At 52.4% G+C, this 12,637-nt stretch overlaps 1 protein-coding gene across 1 annotated transcript in view; it reads right to left on the bottom strand.

The window, feature by feature from the left end:
* Positions 1-1,635, bottom strand: part of LOC127052622 (zinc finger protein 560-like) — a 521,510-nt gene extending 519,875 nt beyond the window's left edge. Inside the window, exon 1 of the transcript XR_007774775.1 lies at positions 1,536-1,635. The gene's annotated coding sequence lies outside the window, so the exon portion shown is untranslated. The remainder of the gene's footprint in view (positions 1-1,535) is intronic.
* Positions 1,636-12,637: the final 11,002 nt, after the last annotated feature.

The following is a 12,637-nucleotide window of genomic DNA, read 5'->3' as shown; positions in this document are numbered from 1 at the left end:
CCTGAGGTCTTTCAGTTACCTGGAGACTCTGGCTCAGAATTTAGTAGTAACAGGGCCCAGGACTGCCCTAGGGGGCTAGGACCAGCTGCAGAAAGTCATCCCCTGGGCCGGGCAGAGAAGAAGCTTTAATTAAGCTCACTTCCCAGCACAGAGCCCCACTGGGGGAGCAGCAGCTGCCAAGCCTGGTCTCCCAGATCACAATGGAGGCTGCAGCATCTGACCCAGGAAGCTGAACCCCAATATCCTGAGCAGAGAGGGACAGAGTGTATGAGCAGCTTCCCTCCTTTAGCTCTCTGGGGAGAGCAGCTAATGGGAGCCCCTCCTCACAGGGGGAATGGCTGATCTCATTTGACCCACTGTCCATCTGGAATCACTCCTTGTCTTTCCATACAGTGACTCTGGATTAACATCGGTCTCAATGACACCGGATTTCAGAAAGAATGAGTTCAGAACACTGTGGAAAAGACCATCGTGTGGCAGTGCTGACTCCCTTCCCACCTCCCTCACCCCCGCAGATCTAGGACAAGGACTGGAGGCAAAAATTTTCCAAACGGAACCGAAAGTTCCTGCAGTTTTCAAAAGAGGAGAAAAGTAAATTCTGTGATTTCACACTAACAGTGTTTGCTAAGTGGACAGAAAGTTATCACAGTGACAGGGCACGTGACTGGGGAATGGACTTGGTTACCTGGTGACTAGGAGCCGGGACTCTGCTACAAGTTGACCAGAGAGAAAGATCATGGTTAGCAGCAGCCCCCAGACACCCCCTAGTACCCAGAGCCCAGACCCCCCAGCCAGGGGCCCCAGACACTCCCAGTCAGGATCCCATCAGATATTGCCTGGGACGCAGCCCCCAGAGTCCCTGGCCAGGGACCCCAGATACCCCTCAAAGCCCCACCGGCCAGAGAACCCCCACCACACCATGATTGCCAGGTTGGGAATCCCAAAGGGTTCCCCCCACCAAGAGCCCCCAGCAGCCAGGGACCAACTCAAGGGACCCCCCCCCCCCACTGGGAACTCAGTCCCTCACTGCCTGCCTAGGAACTTCCCCACCCTCCAGAACGATCTACCCTGACATTTGCCTGGGACCCCCTCCTCTGCCCAGTGTGACCCCTGATGCTTTACAGTGCGACCCATCACTCTGCTTCCCTGGCATGCCCTCACCTAGTGCCAGGGATCCCCTCCCCCAGCTCTGTGCACTGGGCATGGCAACAAAACCAGGAACCAGCGGGGGAAGCACAGACAGAGCCCCTGGCACAGAACCAGGCTCCCTCTAACCCTCTGTCCCGCCTCCCCAAGAGACACCCACCCCCACTGTTCTGCAGCCACCAGGCCCCCAGCGATACCCACCTCCAGGACCCATAGCCTCAGGGATGGGCACATCAGAACCACTACCCCCGAAAACCCCAAACCTCCACAACCCACCAACGTGACTAGGGTACCCCCTGCCCAGCCACCCAGAGGCCTCCCCCTACCACAATGCCCCTTCAGCTGCAATCTCCCCACACAGACACCTTCCCTGCCCCTGCAAGTGTTACCTCACAGAGTGTGAGAAGTGGCTAGAAAGTTACCACCACCTCCTGCTGGCCAGTCACACAGGCAGAGGGAGCCTGGGGAGTGCTTCTTTAACAGGAGAATGGAAGGCCTGTAGGGCAAGAAAGATCCACGGGCTGTCACTAGCAAATAATGGCCACCATGGATCCACCCCAGAGGCGGCTGCATCTTAGCAAATTCGGAAACAACCCATCATATTCAATTAGAAATAAAACAACTAGAGAGAAGTGGGGCAAATGTTTGGGGTATTTTATATCAATCTTTGAGACACGCAGAGAGAACCCTGTCACAAACGACATTTGATAACATGAGAGAAAACCACCAAGATCGGAGGGGATTTGATGTTGCTATTAAATAACTAGTGGAAAAGGGGGACTGTTGAACTGGATTTTATATGACTGTCCAATACATAAACAGAATGTGATGGTCCCCCCCGGCCACGGGGCAACCATTCACGTGAGCAGCTCAGAGCCCTTTGAGGAGCTGATTTAAGGGCGGGGGGGAGCTGGAATGCTCCCTGGACAATGGAAAGGGGCCGCAGGGGAATTGGGAAATGGGGTCTGGGCAGTCTCCATGGGGGATGTGCTCCTCCCTTCCCTTCCCTGCCCTGGCAGAGAACGGGAACCTCATCCCATCCCACTCCAGTGGGAACCATGTTCTGGGGAATGAACCAAGGCAACAATTTCCCACCCAAACAAGGACAAATCGCTGCAGATAAAATGGGTGGGAAAATCCACCCCCCCATCGGAGAGATTTTAAATTGACATTTGAGAAGCATGGAGAGAAAAGGGAAAATCAGAGGCAATTAGAGAGCTGATCATTGGGGAGGGGAGGAGAATCTCCCTGGATTTTATAGCCACGTGTGATAATGAGAGAGAAAAGGGGAAATCTTGAGAGAATGTGTGTGTGGGAGGAAGTGGCAAAAACAGGACAGGATCCAGTTAACTCACCTCCCTCCCACCCCGGGAATGTCCTGGCTGCACAGAGACAGATCTACCCCCCCACCCCAGTGACCTCCCCCCCCCGCAACTCCGGCTTCTCCTCCCCCCTCGACACCTCCACCCTCACACCAAAGGGGGGGGCTCTGCCAGCGCCTCCCCCTGAGCTCAACTCCTGCTCCTCCCCCCAGTCCGGATTGTGCCCTTTAACCCCCCACGAACCCTGCCTCCAGCTGCCTGACCCCCCCTGCCCATCAATTTCCTGCTCTGCGCCCGCCCCCCCCACGCTCCCTGTTACTCCCCCGCCCCGCTCCAGCCCCGCCCCCAGCGCCCGGCGGAACGTTACGGCTGGTCCGGGCAGGAGGAAGGGCAGCGGCTTCAGCGGCTGTTACTGGGTATGCGCAGTGTTCGGGAGTAGCACATTGCTGTGGGGAGGGATTTAATACACCGCCCGCCCCTCCGCCTCTCCCGGGGTCCGCCCCTCCCCCTACAAGATGGCCGGGCCCCGGTCCCCCCATCCCAGCGGGGCGGGCGGGCGGATCCTCCTGCAGCTCCACTGGGGCAGAGGCGCCTTCAAGGCTTCTCCCAGGCTCCCTTGGGCAGAGTCACTTTCCTTCCCCCCAGCGCCTCTCATTCCCCGGGGGCTCCGGGTCACAATATCCCACCGCTCTTCCCCCGCCTGCAGCTCCGGCTTCTCCCCTCCCGCCCCCGCCAGCCACACCAAGGGGAACCCCCGGGCCCCAGTCTCTGTCCCCACCTGGATCCCAGTGGGGCTGGGGGCAGATCCTGGCTGCAGCTGAGAACAGCGGCTCCGCTCCTCCTCGGGCAGCTCCAGCGCTGCTGGCAGCACGTGGAGAACCAGGAAGCAGCTGTTCAGCCTGGGCCCCACGTCACAATATGCCAGAGCCCCGCCCCCAGGAGCTGCCCCGCCCCTGAGCTGAGCCAGAGCCCCGACCACAGCAGCTGCCCTGCCCCTGGGCTGTGCCAGAGCCCCGCCCCCAGAGCTGCTCCGCCCCCGCTCTGTGCTATAGCCACGCCCCCAGTAGCTGCCCTGCCCATGGGCTGTACCAGAGCCCAGCCCCAGGAGCTGCTCCGCCCAAGCTCTGTGCTGGATCCCCGCCCCCAGGAGCTGCCCCGCCCCTGCTCTGTGCTGGAGCCCCGTCCCGAGGAGCTGCTCCACCCCCGCTCTGTGCTGGATCCCCGCCCCCAGGAGCTGCCCCGCCCCTGCTCTGTGCTGGAGCCCCGTCCCGAGGAGCTGCCCTGCCCATGGGCTGTGCCAGAGCCCCGCCCGCAGGAGCTGCCCGCACCTGGGATGTGTCAGAGCCCCGCCCCCTGGAATTTCCCCATGTTGGGTCTCTGAGCTTTGTTCTCCTGCTGCCTTCTTCCCAGCACCCCCTGCTCCCTTCTGTGTCTGCAAACACCCGCCCTCCCCCGGGGCCGGCTGCAGTGCTCGCTGAGGCTGACTCCAAAGGCTGAAGTTGCCTCCATCTCTGCTTCACCTGGAGGGGGAGAGACAAAGAAAGAAGATGGTCCCAGGGTGTGAAACCAGAATCAGGGGGCAAGGAAAGAAGGACAGTTTGGAAAGGTGGGTTTTTTGTGGGCGGGGGTGTGAGCCAGAGGGATTCAGAAGAAGTTGGGCAGCAGAGTCTCAGGGAAATTGAGGGGAACCTCCTGGGTGTCTCAGTGTTGCCCAGGGTTTGTACAGCACCTTGCATAATATGGGGTCTGATCTCAGTCATGGTCTGTGCAGCACCTGGGAGCCCTGATGTCTGTTTCCTGATCACAGGCTCTGGGAATGGAGAGAGGGAAACCTCAGCACCTGAAAGTTAATGCAGCCCTGTGTGCAACCCCTGCTAGGGTGATCCGACAGCAAATGTGAAAAATTGGGATGGGGTGGGGTTAATAGGCACCTATATAAGAAAAAGACACAAAAATCGGGACATCTAGTCATGCTAGTCCCTGCTGTTCTCATAAGGGGTCGGCTTAGAGAGGGTTTGGCTACACTTGCAGCTGTCCAGCGCTGGGAGTTAAAGCTGTCGTCCTACAGCTGTTTAGGGAAAGCGCTGCAGTGTGGACACACTGACAGCTACCAGCACTCTGTCATGGCCACATTTGCAGCGCTGTTGGGACTGGTGTATTATGGGCAGCTATCCCAGCATTCAAGTGGCTGCAATGTGCTTTTCAAAAGAGGAGGGTGGGGTGGAGTGTGACACGGAGCGTGGGGGAGACAGAGCGAGTGGATTTTTGGAGCTGACACTGTGTCAGCTCCCTGCCTGGCAAGTTCAAGCCTCCTCCCCCACCCCTCTCTCATTCACTAAATGCAAATAGCCGCCTTTGTTTTTTTCCTCACAGACCAGATAAGCCTCTGATCCAAAACAGACCCCCACCCCCGTGCTCACCCGGCTGCTTCTCTCCTCAAGCAAACACCAGCTGTGGGTGTTCCAAAGGGATCCCCCTGCCTCTGTTCATTCACTGCAAACAGTAACTGTGTTTGGTTTTTAGATAAGCAGCTCCGGGAGCCTTGAGCTCACAACAAAACAAACAGAGGCATCACACCAAAACAAAGAGCGTTATCTCTACTTAAAAGCATTATGGGAAGGTTCCGGAGGTCAGTGACAGCGTAGTAAGATTAATCACTGTTTACACTGGCACCCCAGCGCTGCATCACCAGCTCTGTTCTCTTTATTCCTCTCGTCGAGGTGGAGCACATGCAGCACTGTAGCCAGGGAGATACAGTGTTGTATGTGCCTTGCCAGTGTGGACTGGGAGTAAGTTACAGCGCTGCGAAGCCACCACCTGCACTGTAACTCTCCAGTGTAGCCAAGGCCTGAGTTGTAGTAACAATAGCAGCCAAGAATCCGGTGGCACCTTCTAGACTAACAGACGTATTGGAGCATGAGTTGTCGTGGGTGAATACCCACTTCGTCAGATGCAACAATAGTCCATATGGGCTAGTGGTCAGGATTCCTGGTTCTCACCCAGGTGGCCTGGGTTCAACTTCTGGTGTGGGAAGAGTGCAGAGCTTTTGCCCAGAGTGGAGGCAGGAAATGAAAGGAACAGGAAAGGATCCTGCCAGCAGTGGAGTTAGACAGTGTAGGGAGGGGACCCCAGAAGTGGGGGTGGGGCAGTGGTTTGGGGGGAGATGAGGGAAGGATCCCAGCAGTGCGGGAAGTTGACAACCTGGAGAGCACAGGCCTGGAATGGGGACCTGGAAGAGTGAATGTGTCCCTCTAAACCCATCAACTGCAGACTAGGCAGACTTGGAAGAATTGTGTATTTGTTGGTAAATGTCAATTTCTGTTTAAACACACAACCCAATGGCAAAATATTTCCATCAATAATCATCAAAATTGACAGATGGGCAAAGTAAGAAACATGCTGCTTGAGAACTTATCATGTTGTAGGAGCAGCAGTGATCTGTATGCTCTGTATAACCTGTATGCTCAAAAGGTCTGTTAAACTCCCCCAGCTTGTGTCCTTTCCCTCTTTGAATGCCTGTGAAGTGGCTTTCCCACTCTCCTTTGTACCTCCAGTGAATGCCCTTCACCCGGGCCTTCCAGTGGTTCGCTGTGTTACATTCTCTTGCACCTCAGGGAGACTGATCTTCATCGCACCGTCCATCGCTGCGCTGTGGGACACTTACCTTAAAGGATCCTGACATCTCCACTGCCAGGCCTGTCCTGGGAGCGTGAGTATGAGTGTGACACCCTCCCCCATCCCTTCTTTTGAGCTTAGCTATCAAGCTAATAAACGTGCTGCTTTCTGCCAAACTCTGGGGGGGAGGGGCATTATTAGTTCTCTCTAAGCTTACTAACTGACCCAATTTTGGGTAACACAAGCAACATTGTTTGATCTATTATTGTACCAAAGGGGGAGATGGTTGTCTATAAAGGAGGGTGAAGACTAAATGCGTCTGATGAAAATGGGATTTGAACCCACGCAGGCAGAGCATAATGGGGTAGTAGTCCATCACCTTAACCGCTCGGTCACCTCATCTGAGCTGTCAAAAAACGAACAGGAGGAGAAATCTAAGGCCGGCAGAGATAGGGACACTAAGGAGTTTTTAAATACTAAGCGTAAGCAGGGTCTGAATGAGCTCCCCTCTCTCACTTTGTGAGGAGCTGGCGAAAGACTTCAGGAACAGACCGTGTTTGCATAGACACACCTACTCTGCCTAGCTATGCAGCATGATGGGGCCGCTTCCCCAAAATGACCAGTTTGGGATGGTCTTGGGTTACAAATCACTTTAGGATTGAGTGGAATGAAATGTTATTCTCCTTCCTGTATGAGTGAAGGGCAGCAGAACATACCTAGTCCGTCCTGATGGAGGGGTAGGTGAGTGAGGAATAGCTTTTATTGGACTGCAGAGAAGTGATTGAGGACGTCACCCTAAACCAGTGGTCCCCAAACATTTCACATTGTGCCCTCTTAGCCATGGCTGTGGCCCCTCGGAAGCCACGGTCAAGAACCGGGGCTGGGAGGAGTGGGGCTGTTGCTTGCTGGGGAGAGGAGTGCAGACAGGGGTAAAGGGGTCGACGCCGGGCTGGGAGCCAGAGTCTCAGGCTGAGGGTGGGGTTGGGGAAGAGCTGTGGCAGAGTGGTGCTCCCTCCCTGCCCTCTATGTGGGCTGGCTCAGGTCCTGAGGTGCCCCCATGAATGTTCCTCTGTGTCCCCCTAGGAGTCGCACTCCACATTATGGGGACCACTGAACCCTTCTCGCTAAGCCGGGGCTAGTGATGCCAAACCCCCGGGAAAGGGAGAACAAGTGTGGGGGCCCCAGCACCAGAACCATGCCCCTAGTTTCTGTCTGTGGCTCTACCCCCTTCCACCCATGGCCCCATCCACTGTCACTTCTGTTCCACCCCTTCCCCCACCAGCCCCACCCTATCACTCCTTTACCCCTGCCCCGCTGTGACCCTGAGACCAGAGAAACTCTGTGTCCCTGCTGCAGCCCCCGGGCTGTAGCAGGGAGTGGGAGCTCCTCCAGCCCTGGGGCTGACATAGGGGAGACTTTTCCAGGGGGACCTAACTTGGCCAGGGCCCCTGATCATGGGCCCCACTGTCCCCTTGGCAGTGCAAGGTTTGGGGAGGCTCAGCCCCCTTGTCATAAACAGAGAGCTAAGGGTTAATGTTCTTTTACCTATAAAGGGGTAACACCAGTAACCTAAAACACCTGACCAGAGGACCAATCAGGAAACAAGACTTTTTCAAATCTGGGTGGAGGGAAGTTTGTGTGTGAGTTCTTTGTTCTTTGTCTTGTGTCTGTGGCGTCTCGGCTATGAGAGTGATTTTTCGATCTCCTGCCTTTCTAATCTTCTGTTTCCAAGTTGTAAGTACAAAGATAAGAAGACAATAAGTTTATATTGGTTTTTTTTGTATTTACATGAGTGTAGTTGCTGGAATGTTTAAATTGTATTCTTTTTGGATATGGCTGTTTATTCATTTTTTTCTTTTAAGCAAATAACCCTGTATTTGTCACCTTAATACAGAGAGACCATTTTTATGTCCTTATCTTTCTTTTTATATAAAGCTTTCTTTTTAAGAACTGTTGGATTTTTTCTTTAGTGGGGACTCCAGGGAATTGAGTCTGCAGCTCACCAGGGAATTGGTGGGAGGAAGAAGTCAGGGAGAAAATCTCGTTGTGTTAGATTTACTAGCCTGACTTTGCATACCCTCTGGGTAAGGGGGAAGAGAGAATAGCTATCTTGGTACTTCTATTTCCAGGACTGGAAACAGGGAGGAGGGAGTTCCTCTGTTTAGATTCACGGAGCTTGCTTCTGTATATCTCTCCAGGAACCCAGGGAGGGAACACCTGGAGGGGAGGAGGGGGAAGGGAAATGGTTTATTCCCCTTTGTTGTGAGACTCAAGGCATCTGAGTCTGGGGGTCCCCCGGGGAAGGTTTTGGGGAGACCACAGTGAGCCAGGCACTGTATAAATCCCTGGCTGGTGGCAGCTTTACCAGGTCCAAGCTGGTAACTAAGCTTGGAGGTTTTCATGCTAACACCCATATTTTGGACGCTAAAGTCCAAATCTGGGAAAAAATGTTATGACACCCCTCCCCCCTGAGCCTCCATTACGAGCCGCTCAGGCTACGACTGCTCAGTGTGTGGCCAGTCTCTGTGTTTTCTGCTGCTCGTTCTGGGGAGCCTGGCCGGCCTTAGGGGTGGTTTCCCCCGATAGCCGACCAGGGCTCCAGGGGTCAAAGGGCACCGTGTGGCAGTGCAAAGGTGCTCACTGCTCTCCCCTGCCCCAATGCTCCTCCATGGGTCCATAGAGGTTTGAGGGGAGTAAGTAGCAACCCTATGTGCTCCATGCGTCCTGGTCACTTTTCCCACTTGGGCTGTGCTGTGAGGGGAGCATCAGAAGCTGCTGCTCTCTGCCCTCCCGCTATGCAGCCCGGCTGAGGAAAGTGACCTGGATGCAGGGAGCTCGGATGATCTCACTTCTTGCCCCCACATCCCACAGCCCCTAGGGGTGCCCAGATGAGCAGCGTTCCAGGGAGGAGTGGGGGGCAGCAATGCCAGCTGCTCCATGCACACAGGTCAGTCTCCCCATGTGGGTGCAGGAGGGGATGCAAGGGTTTCTGTGATGCCTATTCTATCAATATCGTCACTCAATACCAGGCACTCAAATTCACCCGTCTTAGTACTTAGACGTTTAGCGTTTGTATTTAAGCACTTCTAAAATGTGTCCCATTTTAGCTGTCTGCTATTACATGATGTAATTGAGGGAGACTCTTTCATTTCACTGTTTCTCATCAGAACCTACCTGTACATTATCATCTTCCATCCTCTCCACCTTACTAGGCTATAGAGAATCCCTGTGAATAGTTCCTCTCCTAATGGATGTCTCTGTCTGAACCTTGTGCTCCTCAGCGCCTGTCGGCTTTCCCCAGCTCTGAGGCTGTGTCTACACCATGCACCTTACCATGGTACAGCTGTGCCACTCTAACCATGCCATTGTAAGGTGAGCTGTGTGGCCGTCCTTATCGCTGAGAGAGAGCTTCCCCGGCAACAAAGCCAAACTACCTCCAATGAGGGGCAGGAGCTTTGTCACCGGGAGCACAGCTCCACCTATGATGCGCTGTTCACACTGCCGCTTTTCATGGCTCAAATTTTGGCATTCGGGGAGTGTTTTTTCTCACCGCAGAGAGACAAAATTTTTAGCAACAAAAGCCGAAATTAAAAAAAACTCCTCTGCAACCTATTTAATTTTACCTTTATACAACCTTTATACTGCCTCCAGTTCTGGTATCCTCATTTGAAAAGGATGTTGTGAAATTGGAGCTAGGGCAGCAAAGAGCCACCAAATGTTCTGAGGGCTGCAGAAAAATGCCTTCCAGTGAGCTATTGAAAAAGCTCAACCTGTTTAGCTTATCAAAAGAAGATTGAAAGGTGATTTCATTGAAATGTTGAAGGGCCTTAATGGAGAGAAAAGATAGGGTATTTACGGGCTCTTGAATGGAGCAGAGAATGGCATAACAAGACCCAATGGCTGGAAAGTGAAAAGAGACAAATTCATATTACAACTGAGGCATAATAGTCAACAGCGAGGATGATTCACCACAGGAGCAAGCTACCAAGGGAAGTGGTGGATTCACCATCTCCTGATGTCATTTAATGAAGACTAGATGCCTTTCTGGAATGTGTTTGCCGCCAGAGTAGCTGTTATGTCATTCAGGAGGCCTGTGATATGCAGGTTAGATGCTCTAATGGTGTCTTCTGACCATGAAGTCGACTAATTTCTGAAAAACTGAGTGTAGCATTGGGAGCAGCGTCTGATGTTTTCCTGTCTAGCTGGCTTGCTGCCTAGAACGAACACTCCTTGAGTGGGGTGATCCACAGGGAGTAGCTCAAACCTCCAAAGTGCCTGGCCATGGGCAGGACATTAGCCCAGCAAGGGAGGGGTGTGACAGTGACATCACAAAGGCCTTTTGCAGGACCTCAGACTATTGGTCAAAGATGGTGGGGAGGTGGTGACCTCACAGAGAGATGCTGACATCAGCCAGGCAGGACAGGGACGAGGGGCCAGGGAAACCTCAGAGACCTCTGTGGCTTTGCTTCAGCACGTTTCCTTCTCCAGGTCTCTCTTTGAGGACTGAGAGATTATTTGGGGTCATGGATGTGAGCGCCAGGAGGAACCTCTTTCGAGTTTCCTACTTCCCTTGTAGTGATTTTACTAGAAAACAGCCGTCCCTGTTTAGAAGGTAAGAGCCTCCTGGAGGTTTGAAACCTGTTCAGTCTGATCTATCTGGTGACAAGTGAATTCTAGGCATGGAAAACACGAGCTTAAGGAGGCAGAATTTTATTGCGCACCTGGGATTTTGTCCCTTAGAATCGCTGGGGACATTAGGGTTTGTCCTTTTTGTTTCACCTCTTCCTCCATCCCTCCCTCCTCTTCTTCTCTTGCTTCTTTTGTCCTTTCTCCTGTTCCCTTGCCAACAACAGGACGGAGGTGTGTGTGTGTGTGTTGCAGGGAAGTCCTCTGCAGCTCCCACTATCGAAGGTCCACCCAAAAATGTGGGACTGAAATAGTGCTCGGGCAGTGATCCCCACCGGTGACCTGGGCCATCCTTTGGGCTCTCTGGTGAGAACCCTCAGCCTCCCGTCCTCAGTCTCTACCCTGATTGGTTGAGCAGGGGGTTATTGACAGGGAGGAGACTCAGGTCCTTGTTGTTCTCTTTTAAGGTCAAGTAAATAAGTCAGAACCAGTTCTATCTTTGATTAATTTTGCTGCTTCTGTGCATTAATTGTCTCTGAGCAGTTGATGATTCCCTCTAACATTGCAGTTCTCCTCAAATACTTGCTGAATAATTACTGTCACTGTTGTTGATCTGGGGCTCATCTGAGAGCACAGTATTCAGGTCATTCAATGTCTGAAATTCAAGATCCGATGGTTTGTTTGAAAATCAGGGCTCTTCGGTCCTATTCCCAACACAGCCTCTGACGGGCTGTGTGACCTAAGACAAGTCAATTCTCCTTTCTCAGCCTTAGCTTCTCCCTCTTTCAAGCAGGGATAATAATGATCCGCTCTTACCTACCTCATGGTGGGTGAAGGATGCGGATCCATTTGGGAGTGTCACTAGAAGTAGTGCATAATATGAAGTTTCCCATCATGTTTACTCAGAGAAGATTATGACATAATAGATTAGCTGAAATAGTCTATTTTATTTGTATTTTTTTTTATTTTGAAATTGTTAATAGTAGCAACGACTTTGCTCAGATTGAAGCATCTTATCTAATGGTTGAGATGTAAGTGTCTCCTCTTTGTGTGCGAGGAGACAATTTAACACACTCTGACAAAGAGGAGATGCTTTTGTTTTGCAACAAAATATTTTTGCAAAGATCTTTCATTCCACTTGTTATGATTTTGAGAAACAAACTGGTTTAGTCTAAATGGGATTTTTGGACAGAAATGGTTTGAATGAAATTTTCCGACCATCTCGATTCCTGGGCTCTGGGGTGTTTTCATCTGTTAGAACAGGAGTCAGAACTGGTTGCTTCTCTTTCTGGCTCTGCCATCGCCTTGTTGTGTAGGCCTTGGGTAGGTCACTTCCCTTCTCCCATCTGTCCAATCGGAACAGGAACAGTTCTCGAACTATGGGCAGTTTAGAGCCCAAGTGAGATAAGGGGTATTAAAGCCCTCTGTGAAGGAGAAAGGGGAGTTTCACAGTGTTTAGCACCAAGGAATTCTAAAATTTGCTAAAATGTCTAGTCTGTGGAAACAAGAAACGGTCGGGGCCAAACTTATTAACCACTGCCTTTTTAAAGCCCATTCAAAGACGTGAGTCCCTATCTTTTAGGTACCGGTGGTTCTTTGCCAGCAGCAGAGAAGAGGTTCCTGCCTCCGTTTTTGTGACCTTAACAAACCAGGTGTTGTGCCCCAGTTCTCGTCTGAGACCCCTGAAAAAGAACATCTTCCCATCCATGAACAAGACAGGACCTATCTTTCAAAGGGGAACAAAAAGACCTCTGGGACTTACAGACTAGCTAGCCTGTCTGCCATAGCTGGAGAGATCCTGCAATACATTCTTAAACACTCAGTTTGTCAGCAGCACCTACAGGATGATTTGGTTCTGATGACTAGTGAGCGTGGAATTGTCAAGAACAAATCATTCCAAACCAATCCTCTTTCCTTCTTTGGCAGGG

This window comes from Gopherus flavomarginatus, chromosome 5 (genome assembly GCF_025201925.1).
Source record: "Gopherus flavomarginatus isolate rGopFla2 chromosome 5, rGopFla2.mat.asm, whole genome shotgun sequence".
Classification (NCBI taxonomy): Eukaryota; Metazoa; Chordata; order Testudines; family Testudinidae; genus Gopherus; species Gopherus flavomarginatus.
Note: the sequence above shows the minus strand (reverse complement) of the source record. Positions and strands in the feature narration are given on the sequence as shown.